Source organism: Anabrus simplex, chromosome 1 (assembly GCF_040414725.1).
Source record: "Anabrus simplex isolate iqAnaSimp1 chromosome 1, ASM4041472v1, whole genome shotgun sequence".
Lineage (NCBI taxonomy): Eukaryota > Metazoa > Arthropoda > Insecta > Orthoptera > Tettigoniidae > Anabrus > Anabrus simplex.
In genome coordinates this window covers 263,789,995-263,802,853 of record NC_090265.1, presented here as the reverse complement: position 1 = coordinate 263,802,853, position 12,859 = coordinate 263,789,995, and positions in this window count along the sequence as shown.

The window sequence follows — 12,859 nt, the reverse complement described above, 5'->3', positions numbered from 1 at the left end:
AAATTAACTGAAATGTTATAATCTGAGTGTACTAAAATCGATGTTACTATGTAATCTATTTCTAGGAATAGTCTATAGCCTTAAATGAGAGGAGAAAGAATGTAAATGGGACAGCTTAAGATGCTTAAATCTAGTACATAATTTTTGGTTTCATTCTCACGTCATTCACTCTTACATTCATTCGAGTCAACTGTATGCACTCTGGAGGAATTTACGGCAGACTTTTTTAAATACCTTGGCAAGCAAGACTTTCAAATATCTCCTGGGATCATATTCCATAACCTCAAAACAGAGACCAGGACTGAATGGCTGTAAGTATTTGTTCAATGCGGTGCTATTTCAAGTAGTGATCCAGAACGAGTGTTGATTTTGTGGAATAAAGAAAGAAGCCTAAAATTGGATGATATATAGGTGGGGCTGTTTGAAGAAAGCAACTGATAGACGAGAGTCATTTGGTGGGTTTTTCTACGGTCATTTAAACGTAACCATCCCAACTTTTTGTAGTATGGTGTTATATGAGCATCATGTCGGAGCTGGAAGGCATATCGAATGCAAGAGTTCTGTATACATTGTACTTTTGCTGCTTGTGTTTTAATTTAAGGTCCAGTGGGAGAACATTTTTATGATGCTTCAAAGGATAAAGGGATGCATGTACTTTTCTGCACACCTTAGTTATATATGCTCATTCCAGGTCAGTCTCATTTAAGGTGACCCCAAGGTTTGTAACTATCTTGGAGTATGGCACTACGGTATCATCAATGGTAATTGGAGGAGGATTGTGAATACTATATAGAGCGCATAGTAATTGATGAGTAAGGCATTGTTTCTGGCATACGTTGTGAGTCGTCGTAGGTCTGTATTCATATGTTGGATCGCTTCGCATATACTATCTACACTAGTATGGCAATATACCTGTAAGTCATCAGCATACAGATAACATTTACAGTGGACAAATGAGAATGAAATATCATTGATATGCAAGCTGTATAATAAAGGTCCCAGCACAGATCCATGAGGCACGCCAGATAATCTGATAGCCCATTTGGATGTAACATAGTTTACTGAGACACACTGACGACGATTTGTGAGGAAAGATATAAAGAAACTGAGTGCACTCCGGTCGAAGCCAAGGGAGCGCAATTTTGAAAGGAGGTGTTGTAGGTTGACTGTATCAAATGCACTGCTAAAATCAAGGAGCGTGAGTACCGTCACCTGTCGTTCATCCATAGCAAGCCCGATATCGTATGTTACCCGAAGAAGTGCTGTCGTCGTACTGTGGCCCTTCCTAAAGCCAGATTGCAACGGGTCTAGTAATGAATGATTTGTGAGATACTCAGTTAGCTGCTCAAGTATTAGTCGTTCAAGGGCTTTCACAAGCGGAGGGAGTATTGATATAAGGCGGTAGTCTGGTGGATAATTTGATGTGGTGTTCTTTAATATTGGAATCAATAGAGCATCCTTCCAAATGTCTGGAAAAGTTCCTAAATTTAAATAGTAATTGAGGATATGAGTAATGATCAGTAATACTGTGCCGATGACATTTTTTTATGAAGCCTATTGGAATATGATCTGCTCCTTTCGCTTGAGATTTAACGGAATTTAAGACTCGTTTGTCTTCGCAATGAGAATTTTGGTTCAATATTCGAGTAATTGCCATCTTTGTGTGACGGGATTCCAGATTGGGGTCGAGTTTCTTTAATTTGTTTACCAGTGCAATGATACTTTCTTCAATCATTCAATCAATCAATCAATCAACAAATCAATCAATCGCTACTGATCTGCATTTAGGGCAGTCGCCCAGGTGGCAGATTCCCTATCCGTTGTTTTCCCAGCCTTTTCTTAAATGATCGCAAAGAAATTGGAAAATTATTGAACATCTCCCTAGGTAAGTTATTCCAATCCCTAACTCCCCTTCCTATAAACGAATATTTGCCGCAATTTGTCCTCTTGAATTCGAACTTTATCTTCATATTGTGATCTTTCCTACTTTTGAAGATACCAGTCAAACTTACTCGTCTACTGATGTCCTCCCACGCCATCTCTCCAATGACAGCTCGGAACATACCACTTTACAAGTAATAAATCTCATTGTAGACCGTATTGGACATCAGATATGAACATTAAAACAAGAATAATAGTTAACACCACCTTTCCAATACTTATCTTTCCTTATATTTAGGAAATAAACATTACAACAGACGTTGTAAGATGGGACATGTTTCGTTTAATAGTCGTAAGCATCATCAGCCGAAAATAAGTCTTAGCCTTAAGTTAGGTCAGGGCCCTGAACCTAGTGTCCTTAACATATATGGCACCCTAAGAATCAACATTTATACAACACACGCAGCAACGGGCATAAATTTAACAGACCCCCTTGAACGGCTAATGTCTCCGCTCAACGCTCATCCAACATAAGAGATTTCAGTTCACGCACTTGGCATCTTATTTTTTTCCGTTTTGGTCTTGAACTCCCAGCAAAAATGAAGCAGCTTCAGGCGTGATCAATCCTGTTTTAAGTGTTACTACTCCATGTCTGCTACAACATATGATTTCTCTCGCCCGTTCTCACGTATCTATACAAGAGTGGGATTTAATTATTTCTTCACTTAAAAGAATATAACCATCATGTTTTGTTATATATGAACATTCTTATTAACTGACTGGCAGCCATGAGTTTGATTATTACACTGCCAGCTCTGTGTTGTACCTTATGTTTTTAACCTCTGGCAACACGATTACGTGTTTTTTCTAACTCAGCCATGATGAACACTCTTATATATTTTCACTCTTGTTTTTACGTTAGAACATTCTGAATGACTGACTGGTAACAATGATATCCTAATGATTTTAATTATTTCACTACCAGCTCTGTATTGTACTTTCTGTTCTTATCCTCTGTCTCAACTCGATTGTGTTTTTTCTCTTAGCCATGTTGTAATATTCTATGTTTTTTCACACTAGTTTTAAGCCTATTTTCATTTTCTAAATATAAATGTTGATTCTTAGGGTGCCATATATGTTAAGGACACTAGGTTCAGGGCCCTGACCTAACTTTAGGCTAAGATTTATTTTCGGCTGATGATGCTTACAACTGTTAAGCGAAACATGTCCCATCTTACAATGCCTGTTGTAATGTTTATTTCCTAAATATAAGGAAAGATAAGTATTGGAAAGGTGGTGTTAACTATTATTCTTGTTTTAATGTTCACATACCACTTTATCGAGCAGCTCGTCTCCTTTCTCCCAAGTCTTCCTAGCCCAAATTTTGCAACATTTTTGTAACGCTACTCTTTTGTCGGAAATCACCCAGAACAAATTGAGCTGCTTTTCTTTGGATTTTTTCCAGTTCTTGAATCAAGTAATCCTGGTGAGGGTTCCATACACTGGAACCATACTCTCGTTGGGGGCTTACCAGAGACTTATATGCCCTCTCCTTTACATCCTTACTACAAGCCCTAAATACCCTCATAACCATGTGCAGAGATTTGTACCCTTTATTAATAATCATATTTATGTGATTACCCCAATGAAGGTCTTTTCTTATATTAACACCTAGGTACTTACATGAATCCCCAAAAGGAACTTTCACCGCATCAATGCAGTAATTAAAACTGAGAGGACTCTTCCTATTTGTGAAACAACCTGACTTTTAACTCCATTTATCATCATACCATTGCCCACCATCCATCTCACAACACTATCGAGGTCACCCTGCAGCCGCTCACAATCTTGTAACTTATTTATTACTCTGTACAGAATAACATCATCTGCAAACAGCCTTATCTCTGATTCCACTTCTTTACACACATCATTGATATATATAAGAAAACATAAAGGTCCAATAATACTGCCTTGAGGAATTCCCCTCTTAATTGTTACAGGGTCAGATAAAGCTTCGCCTACTCTAATTCTCCGAGTTCTATTTTCTAGAAATATAGCCACCCATTCAGTCACTATTTTTTCTAGTCCAACAGCACTCATTTTTGCCAGTAGTCTTCCATGATCTACCTTATCAAATGCCTTAGATAGATCAATCGCAATACAGTCCATTTGGCCTCCTGAATCCAGGATATCTGCTATATCTTGCTGAAATCCTACAAGCTGAGCTTCAGTGGAATAACCTTTCCTAAACCCAAATTGCCTTCTGTCAAACCAGTTGTTAATTTTGCAAACATGTCTAATATAATCATAAAGAATGCTTTCCCAAAGCTTACATGCAATGCATGTCAAACTGACTGGCCTGTAATTTTCAGCTTTATGTCTATCACCTTTTCCTTTATACACAGGGGCTATTATAGCAACTCGCCATTCATTTGGTGTAGCTCCTTCAACCAAACAATAATCAAATAAGTATTTCAGATATGGTACTATATCCCAACCCATTGCCTTTAGTATATCCCCAGAAATCTTATCAATTCCCGCTGCTTTCCTAGTTTTCAACTTTTGTATCTTTCTGTAAATGTCATTGTTATCATAGGTAAATTTTGCGATCTGAGGCTCGTTTTGTAGTTGAAAGCAATCGATATAACCCTTCAGTTGACTTGCTAAGCCTAACACTGCTGGGGAATTCTCCCTTAGCCTTTGGCAGCCCCTACCTCACTGCAAGGCAGCAGCTGATGAATTTATGTGTCATTTCCTACACAAGGGTCACATCAAACCTTCTAGGGGAAACTCCTCCACTCGTAGCTGTTGGTCTTCCCCTAGTTTGTCGGGTTTGGTATTGGCCGCCCAACCCTCGGCCAGACAGTCGCAGGTCTACTGTCGCATACGGTAGCAGGATCTCTCAAGTTGGACCAGACAGGCTTGGATATGAAAATGTACTAGGTCCACATGGTTATGGAGACAGGAACCCAGAAGGAGAAAGTCTTCTAGATCTATGTGTAAGGAATGGCTTGAGAATAAACAACAGTTGGTTTCAGAAGCAGCTAAGTCATAAATTAACAAGATACAGTTGGAAGGGAGATACTAAAACTCTGATAGATTATTTTATATCAGACAATGAAGCAGGAAAGACCATATGTGATGTCAGAGTTATACCACGTGAAAGCCTGGACAGTGACCACAGACTTCTCCTCGCAACAATAAAGTACATTAAAATTTACAGACCTCAGAAATACAGGAAACCAAAAATCAAGACATGGGAGCTAAAGAAGGCAGAGAAACAAGCTGAATACACAAAAATGTGACCAATAAATTACCATCAGATGCATTACAAGAAGGCAACATCGAGTGGACTAGATTCAAAGAAAGCATTGTCGGATCTGCATTAGAAGTTTGTGGTAAAACTAATAGCAAAATGAAGGCAAAAGAAACTCCTTGGTGGAACAATCGGGTGAAGATGGCTGTGAAAGCGAAAAATGAAACCAGGAAAGCCAGAGACAAAGAAATGCAAAAAGGAAATCAAAGAAATGAATCTAGAGTAAACGAACTGCAGCAGAAATACAGAGATCAGAAGCTACAAGTAAAGAAAATTGTGGCCGAAGAAAAACAGAAAGCTTGGACTGATTTCACAGAAAAACTAGAGCAAGACAGCAAAGCTAATTCTAAACTACTTTACCGAACAATACGAAATATAAGCAGAGACAATGAATACAAAACAGCAATAGAGGAACCAGATGGTAACATAGACAGGGAAGAGACAGAAATAAGGAAGATCATGAAATCCTATTTTGATAATTTATACAACTGTACTGGGAAAGACTCCAATGATGTAACCATGCAGGTCAGTTTAAGCTGCAATGATGAGCCTGACCAAGAGAGCCCGCCAACATGGAAGGAAGTAGAGACTGCCCTTAATAGTATGCCCAAAGAAAGATCAACAGGATTTGATGAAGTCAGTGCAGATATGATCAAAGCAACTGGTGCAATAGGAATACAGTGGCTTCATAGAGTAATTAATGCAATATGGAAGGATAGGAAAGTCCAGATGATTGGAAAAAGGGAATAATAATACCTCTCTTCAAAAAAGGAAGCCGGAAGAAATGTAGCAATTATAGAGGGATCACTTCATTGTCTCATGGTTTGAAAATATTTGAGAAAATACTTGAAAAAAGGCGAAGGAAAATAATAGAACCACAACTACAGGAAGAACAATATGGATTCAGAGAACACCGATCAACTACCGATCTCATATTTGCACTTAGAATACTGTTAGAAAAGCATTGGGAGAAGGGCAAAGTCTTAACACTAGTGTTTTTGGATCTCGAAAGGGAATGCTTAAGAAAGAAAAATGTACCCAAAGGTCTTATCCAGAAAGTTAAAATGCTTTACGAAGACTGCTGCAGTTGCGTACAGATAGGAAACGGTAATTCTGATTGGTTCCAAACCACTAAAGGAGTGCAACAAGGCAGTACCCTATCACCCTTACTTTTTATCACTGTCATGGATGAAGTCATGAAAGAAATTAAGCAGAAGAACAATATGGACATCAATGCATTTCATTTGCAGATGATGTAGTAATTTGAGGAAATACAGAGAAGGAAGTCCAAGAGAGGCTGAACACCTGGAATGAACATTTGAAAGCACACGGATTAACAATAAATAAATCGAAAACTGTTACTATGTCTGTCAACAGGCAGAAGAAGAAAGGAAAAATAATGCTGGAAGGTACACAGCTGGAAACAGTAGACCAATATAAATATCTTGGGTGCATCATTTCAAGTGATAACAGGATACAGCATGAGATTAACAACCGCATTCAAAAATCAGCTCAGTTTTACCATCAAGTTCGGAACCTCCTCTGGAACGAACAAATTCCCTTAAGATCAAAGCAGATTCTATTTCAATCATACTTCACCCCCATACTAACATATGGCCTAGAAACCTGCACAACAACCCAACAAGTGGATAGCAAACTACAAGCCGCAGAAATGAAGTTCCTACGTACTATGATACAGAAGACAAAAAGGGACAGGGTAAGGAATGAAAGAATAAGGGAGGAAGCTGGTGTGTACCCATCCCTGAATGAAAAAGTGACAAGGGCCTGTTTGAAATGGTTTGGCCATGTCAAACAATTGGACGATGGAAGGACAGCAAAACAATGGCTACACACAGTCGTGGCCGGAAAACGACCGGTAGGAAGACCTAGGAAGAGATGGCTGGACCAAGTGAAAGAGGACATAGGAACAAGAGGAGTCAGCTGGGATGTCGTCTTGAGAGAAGAGTGGTACATGGACAGACAGAAGTGGAGAGTGCTCATAAACCACACCCGGGCAACTGGAGTGCAAAACTGATGATGATGATCATAGGTAAATTTTAATACTTCTTTAGTATTACTCACAGTGCCGTATACTGAGGGCTACCAAGGCTATCAGTGAAGCCCAAACCTCAAATGCGAGTGATGGAAATCTAAAGCACATTATATTGTAAGCATCTGACACATTGTTCCATTTATAAACCTTGAAAGCAATGAGAAAACACGTCGCACATATTTCTGAGAACAAGGCTTCGGAGACTGATATTGCAGCCCAGACTCTTGTCACTTCCCATCGACTCACCTCACGCGGCTTGCTGGTGTCTGCCTACGGGTGCTGGGACTGGCGGAGGATAGCTGTGCTAGGCTTCGGTCCGTCAGATCGCCACTGCTATCACCATGCGTTACTCATCGTATATACTTCCTCACCTCATCCTTCTGTCTTAAACATATAGATACCGCAGTGCTGGTATTTCACTCCTGTTTACTTCTACATCCTTGTAGGAAGACACTGCAGGGCTGCTGTTATAGGAGTAATATAGTTTTCTTTTTACTGGTAGATCTGCTAAAATGAAACGCAATCTTTCAGGTTTAGTGTTCTCTTTTGTTGGTTGGAATTGAACCCGTGATCATGGGTCGGACACCACTGATCTTCCGAGGAAGATAATTAACCATTGAACGATGGGTATGACCACTGTAAAATTCAACATTGTTATTTAACAATTATGATGATAATAATAATAATAATAATAATAATAATAATAATAATAATAATAATAATAATAATAATGGTGCATGCCATCTTCATAGGCTTGGTGGTGACCTAATAAGGATAAAATGAATGGCGAAGATGTCATAAACACCCAGTTCCCAAGCCAGGGGAATTAACAGTATGAGGGGGTTGATTCTGAAAACTGAACCGGGGCCGTCGGACCAAAGGTAAGCATTCTATCCATTTAGCCTCAAAGCTGGACTTCAATTTGCTAAACCTTAGGCTACCAACTCGATTGATCAGGTGTTGAGTATTGGCGGTGGCAGAGGCCAGGGCAGTAGCTTGTGAAGCAGCCTCGACAACACAGCGGGCAGCTCCGTTGGCTGTTGGATGCAGCTCAAAATGTTTAAGGCTTGATGTTTCCTAAACCAACTATCGAAAAGGGGTAGCCTAAGTCTAGTGGTAGCCCACGTCTTGATACCAGCATACGCCACTGATTACTCACCTCCCCTATCTGGACATTATCCTTGTAACCAACAATCTTTACATACTGCTGACTGAATACTTCTGCCTTTTGAAGATCCTCGCATACACACTCCTCTTGTTCATTAATGATTCCTAGAATGTCCTTCTTTGAACCTGTTTCTGCCTTAAAGTACTGTGATAGTACATATATATTGTCAGTATTCGATTTATTATTATTATTATTATTATTATTATTATTATTATTATTATTATCATCATCAGTATTTCATTTGTATATTTAGCCATTTATATTGGTAAGCTGGAAGATATCCACATGTGTAGGTATGAGTAATTTGTTTTGCACGAGTGGGAAAACATTGCTTTAATAACTCTGGTAATTTGGTTGAGTCATGTGGATACCCCAGTGTTTGTTGTGATGTACTTGTGTCGGGATATTCAATGAGTCATGTATATATCCCAGCCTGATGAGATGAGCTTGTTGTTGTATTAGGGAAGTTCGTTGACTCATCCGAGGCAAACCCCAGAGTTTGTTTATCTCTTGGGAGCAAGGTCTTGACAAGATGTTCACTCATGATTGGCTGGCAAGGACCAATCCAGACGTATCATCTGAGAGGAGGGGGATGTTGATGTCTATAAAGGTTGATCATACGGCGGCAACCGAGGGTGATTGTAAAGGAACGAGAAGGAAGATAACTACAACCAGTGACACTGTATAAGAGAACTACAACTGACGCACTGTACGGGAAGGAAGTAGTGCTGATACACGGTACTGGAGTGACACGGCTGCAATGGACTGGACTTCAAACGTTCGTGGAGCGTAGTCTTGTTATGTTCTTGGAAAGTGGCTGATTGTGGAGAGTGCTTGCGCATTAAGTATTGTAGGACTTGTGGCGACCTGGCATTATATGTTGGTGAAAGCTATCTCAGACTTTCCATAATTTATGTGAGGATCGACAGACGTGTGTATATATCTTTACAACAAGTGTTAAAATATGTGAACACAGTAGTACAAGGTACAGTATCTGTGTGATGTGATAACTGCCGATTATGAGAATCGGTAAGTCGAACTGATATAGAGACAGTGAAGGGTATTTATCTTCATACATGTACATTGTTCATCGGACTATCTACAAATGGTAGCTTAGTTCTCGCTTTCGTTTTCCCATGATTTTCATTATTGTTGTTGTTGTAAATATGGAGTCTGCCAGCAATATTTTATGTGTGTATTATATGTATAATGTTGTATGCTGATGAGGTGCTCATGCACGGATTTTGTTAAGAATATAGTTAGCTATTTTAGAATCAGTGTTATTGATGAACCTAGGTGCAGTTCCTACTTAATTAGTCTTTTTCAGGAGGTTAGGTAAGGCCTGCAGCAGATGTACCAGTACGCAGTATTATGTACACGCCCTGGGATATACAGTTTATCATGCTCTTATCTAAATTCGAGGGATCCATTCTGGTGAACTCTGGCGCCCATACAACGGACATTTCGGTTAATTATGCTTATTAATTTTATTAAGTTTTTGAGTAATTTTATTTATATATTTTTATTTATGATTTTATTTATTATTATCATCAAAAAGTTACAATACCTGTACATACCCTTCCATTTTTCAGTAAAATTTGTATGACCATCAATTATGCTTGCCATCATGTTATCCTTAGTTGACTTCTTTGCTAGATTCAATTTCCTAGTAAGTTCCTTCAATTTCTCATTACTTCCATAACCATTTCTAACTCTATTTCGTTCCAACCTGCACCTCCTTCTTAGTCTCTTTACTTCTCTGTTATAATATAGTGGATCTTTACCATTCCTTACCACCTTTAAAGATACAAACCTATATTCACATTCCTCAACAATAGTTTTAAACCCATCCTAGAGTCTGTTTACATTTTTATTTACCATTTTCCAGCGATCATAGTTACTTTTTAAAAACTCCCTCATGTCTGTTTTATCAGCCATATGGTACTGCCTAATAGCCCTAATTTTAATACCTTCCTTTCTTTCACATTTATTTTTAACTACGACAAAAACAGCTTCGTGATCACTAATACCATCTATTATTTCAGTTTCTCTATAGAGCTCATCTGGTTTTATCGGCACCACATCCAAAATATTTTTCCCTCTAGTTGGTTCCATCACTTTCTGAATCAGCTGCCCTTCCCATATTAACTTATTTGCCATGTGTTCTTCATGCTTCCTGTCATTCGCATTGCCTTCCCAATTGACATTTGGATACACTGGAATGACATGAATAAAAAAAAACAGGGGGAAAGTAAAATTGCAAATCTCAGAGCACAAACAGTCAACACGCAACCAGGACGAATTAATACTAGCTATGTTGAACGTTAGAACCCTAAGAACTGAAGACAAGGAAATGGAACTCCAAAATGCACTCAAGAACATAAAATTCGATATACTGGGCCTCAGCGAAGTCAGACAATATGGCGAAGATATAATAGAAAAAGAAAATGGCAACATTTTTAGCTACATAGGGGAAACGAGAGGACAAAAAGGCGTAGGTTTCATAATTAAAAGCCATTTGAAACAGAATATACAGGAAATAAGAGGAATCTCAGAGAGGATCATGGTATTATCCCTAAAAAAACAAACATCAAAATCACAATAATCCAGGTATACGCACCCACAGAGGCAAGCACAGAAGAAGAGATCGAAGAATTCTACACTCTTCTAGAAGACACTCTAACAAACTACAAAGCACACAGAACATTCGTAATTGGTGACTTCAACAGCAAAGTAGGGAAAAAAGAATACGAAGACGAAGAACCCATGGGACTATATGGATATGGAACAAGAAATGAAAGGGGAGACAGACTCATACAGTTTGCACTAGGACAAAGATTAAAAATTGTAAACACCTTCTACAAGAAACACCCGGAAAGTAAATGGACGTGGATCGCTCCGAATGGAAAAACCAAAAATGAAATAGACTACATCCTAGCTGATAGCCTAGAAGTTGTAAAAGACATCCAAGTAATCAATGGTCTGAAATTCGATACAGACCACAGAATGGTCCGACTGAAAATGAGAATAAAGAAGGAAAAGAGGCGCTACTTCAACAAGACGACCCCAAACCCCGAAAGGACAGATCGAACAGAATACACAAAAGCACTACAACACAACCTCCAAGAGCTTAGTCAACAAACAGACCTGAAGGCACAACAATATTATACAGAGCTCGTAAACTGCATATCCCTCTCAGTCAAGCAATCCTCGACACCGGGAAACAGAAGAAGAAATAGAATAAAACTAAAGGATAGTACTAAAAGTCTGATCGAAGAAAGAGAACGTCTGAAACCACACGCCAAAGAAAATGAACGCACAAAGCTGGAATATACAAAAATCAATAAACAAACGAAAAGGGAAATCCGAAAAGACATCAGAGACCACAACACGGAAGTAGTCAAAGAAATCATGGAAAATACAAAATCAATGAAGAAGATTCGAAAGGAATTAACTCCGGTTAAACAATGGATACTGGGAGTGAAAGACAGTAATGGTAAAAGACAAGCCAAGAGAGAACAGATAGTGACACAAGTGACAGAATTCTACAGGAAATTATATACAAGTAATTCCCAAAATGGCACACAGTGTCATAAGATGCCAAAAGAGGACATTGAGGAAGAAATACCACCCATTCTTCCCAGTGAAGTAAGAGCAGCCATAAGGGAAGCAAAGAATGCAAAATCCCCAGGGGAAGATGGAATCTACAATGAATTCCTGAAATGGGGTGAAGAAGACATAACCCCATTCATCACTACGCTATTTAACAAGATAAAGAAGTAAGTATAAATATCCACCTAATTGATACTTTATTAATGCCTCAGGCAAAATTGAATAAAATTAAAACTTACAGGAAATATTTCGACCACGTTTATAAAAAAATAAACGTTTATTTGTGCTTATTGTCAATGTTTTTCTTTTCAGTTCTTTATTTATACAGCTGAAGAGGACCACTAAGTGGTCGAAACATGTCCTGTAAGTTTTAATTTTATTCAATTTTGCCTGAGGCATTAATAAAGTATCGATTAGGTGGATATTTATACTTACTTCTTGATTAAACATCGATACGGTCATGAAATGGACAACTTGTAATATTTAACAAGATACTCGAATCAGAAGACATACCAAGGGAGTGGAAACAAAGCATCATCATACTTCTGCACAAAAAAGGAGCCAAAGACGATATATATAACTACAGACCTATCAACCTAATTGTAAATCTTTACAAACTCTTCACGAGGATCCTAACTAAGAGAATGGCGAAGACACTAGATGAACAACAACCAGTGACACAAGCAGGATTTAGAACAAATTACAGTACATCAGACCACCTACAAGCAGTGAATCAACTGATCGAGAAAACACAAGAATTCAATCTGGATGTCTATATAGCATTTGTGGACTACAATAAAGCATTCGACTCCGTGGAACGGGAATACGT